Source organism: Myotis yumanensis, unplaced genomic scaffold, assembly GCF_028538775.1.
Source record: "Myotis yumanensis isolate MYYU_CA2020_CCGP unplaced genomic scaffold, mMyoYum1.0.hap1 SCAF_2, whole genome shotgun sequence".
In the NCBI taxonomy this organism is placed as follows: domain Eukaryota; kingdom Metazoa; phylum Chordata; class Mammalia; order Chiroptera; family Vespertilionidae; genus Myotis; species Myotis yumanensis.
This window is the reverse complement of record NW_027223753.1, coordinates 178,374,911-178,380,681: the sequence shown is the minus strand read 5'-3', so window position 1 is coordinate 178,380,681 and position 5,771 is coordinate 178,374,911. Positions and strand designations below refer to the sequence as shown.

General features: G+C 37.7%; 1 pseudogene; it reads right to left on the bottom strand.

The window, feature by feature from the left end:
• Positions 1–3,964: 3,964 nt before the first annotated feature.
• On the bottom strand, positions 3,965–4,074 carry LOC139004795 (U2 spliceosomal RNA; annotated as a pseudogene).
• Positions 4,075–5,771: the final 1,697 nt, after the last annotated feature.

Below are 5,771 nucleotides of genomic sequence, written 5' to 3'. Positions count from 1 at the left end.
TTCAGAAATGCTATATCAACTTGTTCAGAAATGCTCTATAAACTGAGACTGGTTTGCAATCTTTTAGGGCCTCTCTCTTAGTTAGTTCCCATAGAATTAGTACTGTAATGTATATGCCCTAGCCTCTATGTAATATTTATAAATTTTATTGACTAGCCCAGAAAAGTACTTCCCCCAACAGGATCTGGTCCAGCCTGTGAGGTATGTTCTACCATCACCTTCTTCAAGAATCAACAATGTTTAGTACAAGGATCTCCATTTACTATCATCACATTTCCAGTAATTAAAGAGTATTTCTGACTGAATTGATGGAGAAAGATAAAACCGAGTCTACTCTAATTCACAGGCACTAATTTGTGGTACAGATTAGGACTATATCAGAATTGAAATAGTCCTAGAAGATATTCCAAACAACAACAACAAAATAACCAAATTTCTTTGGACTTAAGCAAAACTGAATAAATCAGTTTTTCTGATCCCAAGCTGTTTCTTCCTCCATTTCCCCTATTCCAATGAATAGAACTATTCCAGTTTTTTAAGCCCAAAACACAAGCATGTCTTTGATTCTTATTCCTTCCCAACTACCTCTCTTCTAACAACTCACTGTGTCCTGTCAATTTTATCTTCTCAATGGACTCCAATTCATCTATTGCCTTTTCTATACAGCATTTTAAAAGACCCCCATTTTTCTTCTTCAGACTATTCTTGTCCCCTGTGATTTGCTTTTGACACAGCGGTGAAGGTGACCTTCCCAAGAAGCACACCTGATCCTTTCACTTCTTAAATCTTTTCAGTTGTCTTCAGGTAAAGACCCTGTGGCTTAACATGGAGCTTATAAGGCTTATAAGGTCCTTTAGGATGATGCCTGCTTACTTTGCAATCTCATTTCTTACTACTCCCCTGAGGAATATTTTGAACTATATTCAGTTTTTGGGATAATGCCTTTCTCTTTCCCTAATCTTTGGCTCTTTCAACAAATCTCCCCTTTGGAATCCTTTTCCATTGGCTCTTCACCTGGCTAATTTATGAGAACATTTCATGTCTTATTGGGATATCACTTTGTGTAGAATTACTTCTCTGATCCTCAATTCTGATTAGATGCCCCGTTTGTTGAACTAACCCCACAGTATTCATTCATTCATTCATTCATTCATTCATTTGGGACGTAAATTTTAGGTTAATCCTCACCCGAGGATATTTTTCCATTGATTTTTAGAGCGTGGAAGGGAGGGGGAGAGAGAGAGAGAGAAAAACGTGGATGTGAGAAAGACACATTAGTTGGCTGCCTCCCGCATGCTCCCCACTGGAGCTGGGCACCGAGCCTGCAACTGAGGTATGTGCCCTTGACCGGAATCGAGCCCGGGACCCTTTAGTCTGTGGGCCGACGCTCTATCCATTGAGCCAAAATGGTGAGGGCACCCCACACTATTTATTATACCAAATTGTAATGATCTGTTTACTTATTTATCTGCCAACCCCCAGTGCACTAGATGGTACATTTCTGAAGCCTAAAATCATCTTTCTTTTATTTGTCTAGCACTTAGCATAATGCCAGGAAAAATATCCACTAAATGCTAAAAATTCACTGACTGATTGACTAACTGAATAAATGAATGAAGGAACTGGAATAGATCTTGCCTAGGGATATTTACCAAGGAGTTCAGTCTATCTAGAACCACACAATGCCAAACTGGATCTGTTATGGGCTAATACTAATATCAATAATCTTTTCTGTATATTAAGAATATGAGAATATTTTTAGCATTCAGAATTGTTAAATATATTTGAACTAATAACTAAAAAAATAAGAATGGTAGAGTTTCTTTTATTAAACAGATGCCATTTATATTGTATGAACACAAATTGAGTGTCAGCAATGTGTGAACCTCTAAGCAGAATGTTGCGTTAGATCAACTTTCTGCTTGGGAACCAAATTTGACAGACAATGTGAACACATAGTACAAGCCTGGATCATGCTCAACAGGAGGAGGAGCAATAAGAGTATTCAGTTTGCCTGTAAGTTTTTCCTCAAAGGATGTTAAATTTATTATCTTAGAGATGAATGTTTAGGAATTTGTTTCACTTAGAATTAAGGGGGTTACCAGCCTAGGCCCAGGTGTCAGATTTAAGTCCAATACTGGCTCTTCCATTTACCACATAGAAGAGATCTTTAATGAAGCTGAACCACAGTTTTCAAGTATTAATGGGCTAGTAATAACACTATCTGTCTCTGTAATGGTTAATTTCATGCCAACTTGACTAGGCTAAGGGATGCTCAGATAGTTGATCATCATTTCTGGGTATGTCTCTGGATGAGCTTGGTATTTGAATAGGTAAAATGAGTAAAGCAGATTGTCCTCTCCAATGTGGGCATCATCCAATCCATTAAAGGCCGGCCTACATAGAACAAAAAAGAGGAGGGAGGGCTAATAATACTCCCTTTCCTTGAATTGGATGTCCATATTCTCCTGTCCTTGGACATTGGATCTCCTGGTTCTCAGACTTTTGAATTCTGGGACTTATTCCAGCAGCCCTCTGTGTTCTCAGGCTTTTGACCTTGTATTAAATTGTACTACCAGCTTTCCTGGTTCTCCAGCTTAGAGGTGGCATAACATAGGACATCTCCACTTCCATAAGCATGTGAGGAAATTCTCATAATTGATCTACTATATGTATCCTATTGGTTCCATTTCTCTAGAGAACCCTGACAAAGAGTCTCAGAAACTTATTATTGCAAAGATTAAATAACATTAAATATATACAATTCTTGGCATAGTACCTGGTACATAGAAAGCATTCAGTAAATGTTAGATACTAAAAGTCTTTATTCTAACCCCATCATTTTACATATAATGAAACCAAGGCACCAAAGATGTTAAGTAAAATCTGGTCTCACAGCTAATTAGTAAAAGGCAAAGGACTAGCACTAAGATCTTCTTATTCTTCATTCTCTCCCCTATACCTGATGCCTTTTACCTAACTGTTTGAATATAGTACATTAGTGCAAATTGAGGAGGCATAGTGTCTCATGGTGACGATGTTCTATGAGTATTAATTTCTGGTCACTCTGTCCATATTCTGTTAGTTCTGAGCAATAGTAAAGAAAAAAGAACATGGAGATTTATGTAAGCAAAGAAAATGCCATGATCTCAAGAAAAACTGATGAGTTTAGAAAGAATATTAACTATGTAGATTTATTCTTTTGTGCTGTGAGTAGAGTGCCAAGGTGACAAGTATGTATTTTATTAAGTATAATACCAAGGCAGTAAATAAATATTTGATAGCAGGAATTACCTCACTATAGGTAAAGTATGTGACAAAATAGAGAGGGAGCAAATTGAGGATCAAAAAGAGCATTCCATGTCCATTAATTGTATCAGCTTAGTAGAGCTGCATAAAAACTCAAATATTTATTCTTTTAATTTTCTTAGTATAAGTTGCTCTAAAGTATAAGTTTTGAATATGCAAATATCCTAATCTATATATATAAAAGCCTAAGCAACCATTACGACCGAATGATCAGAATGAATGAATGACCCAAATGACTGGAACGACCGGTTGACCAGTCGCTATGACACACACTGACCACCAGGGGGCAGATGTTCAATGCAGAAGCTGCCCCCTGGTGGTCAGTGTGCTCCCACAGCCAACCTCCCAAGGTCAGCCAACCTCTCCCAGTCCCTCCCCCTGGCCGGCAAACCTCCTGTGGTCCCTCCCCGCATCCGGCAGGCCCTGGTTGGCAGCTGGCAGGCCCTGATCAGGACTAGGCAGGACAGCCCAATAAGCCCTGATTGCCAGCCAGGCCTAGGGATCCCACCCATGCACGAATTTTGTGCACCAGGCTTCTAGCATGTTAACAAGTATTTGGATCTAAAAACATTTTTTTAGTGAATGGGACACATGATAGATGGATGAGTCTGTATAAGAGGTTGTTAGGATAATTAGCAAAGCATACTTTTAAAATAATAGTTCCTGATTCTGCCAAGATTTATTCACTTATTCATTTTTCCAAAATTTATTTAATTGATAAGAACAGATACTACACTTGACTTAGCCAAAAGGCTGAGAGATGATAGACTTTTGCATCCATCCATGACTAAGACATTCATTTTGGACTTATTCTGACATAAACAATTATAAAACTTTGAAAAATGAATGAGGACCTGGTAAACAGGTAGTACAAGACAGCGATTCTTGAGAGAAGGAAAACACACGTAATGTGCTCCAGGTTCACCCTGCCTTCTGCCCTGAGGCATTTTCCTGACTGTGGTGCAGGTAGGTGGAACCCAGCAGAAAACAGAGGTTTGCCTCTGATGAGGCAGAGATCAGTTTAGGTCTGCAGAAATGTTTGAAATTTGTGTAGCAGAGACTGAAAACAAGGGAGCTGACCATATGGAGAGTGCCCAGAAATCTGCATGTGAGTTTTGCTCAAGTCTTTGAACAAGGGCTAGTCTTGTACTGGGTAAAAGCCCCACAAGGGCCGACACAGAGCAATTTGTACATAGAGTTGAGAAATAAACAGATGCGAGAGAGGATACAGAGTGCTGGGAGATGGAAGTAACTCTATCCAAAGTGGAAAGAACTTATTGTCTACTGCAAAAATCCAGTGGAAATCCATTGGAATACTTTAGAAGAAAAAGACCACACCATACATTAAGTGTTAGGCACTCGCACTAGAGATATAATCAAAATAGATTCATCTTAACAGCATATATCAATCGAAATTATCCAAACTAAAGCAGAGAGTGTAAAAGATTTAAAAAAATGTACAGAGACTCAGTAACTTGTGGAACAATACCAACTGATCTAACACATATATAATAGGAGCCTCAGTGGGAAAGGAACAAAAATATATTTTAAGAAGTAATGGCCAAATTTTTATAAATTTGTTCAAAAAAATCAACCTAGGGATCCAGTTAGTTCAGTGAATCACAAGTAAGAGAAATACCAAGAAAGCCACATTAGGCAAATAATTGTCAACTGCTGAAAATAAAATTTAAAGAAAAAAATCCTGCAACTAGAGGTCAAAAGACACTCTTATGTGTGGGAACAAAGATGAGAATAATACCTAATTTCTTATCAGAAATTAATAGAGACCAAAAAACAACAGTATGATAGTTTCAAATAATTAAACAACAATAACAACAATATTTCAACCAGAAATCTATATACAGTAAAAAATGAAAGAATATTTTGGTAGAAGTTTTGTGCTAAACAAAATGTTAAAGGAATTTTTTTCAGGTTGACTCAACAACAATATGGGAACCAGAATCTACAGAAAGGAATGAAGAGCATTGGAAATGATAACTACTTAGGTAAATGTAAGAAACAAACAACAACAACAACAAATGACCTTTCCATTTCTTAATTTCTTTAAAACAACAACTGCTTGTTTAAGATCAAAATATCACATTACCTGTGGGATATAAAATATATGTAGAGGGAAAATATATGACAACAATAACACAAAGGATAGGAAAGGGGTAAATGGAGTTATAGAATAAACTGTTCTGAGGTTCTTCTATTACATCTGAAGTATTATTTTATTTTTTAAAAATATATTTTTATTGATTTCAGAGAGGAAGGGAGAGGGAGAGAGAGAGAGAGAGAGAGAGAGAGAGAGAGAGAGAGAGAGAGAGAGAGAAACATCAGTGATGAGAGAGAATCATTGATTGGCTGTTTCCTGCAAACTCCACACTGGGGATGGAGTGGCAACCCGGGCATGAGCCCTGACAAGGGATCGAACCACGACCTCATGCTTCATAGGTCGA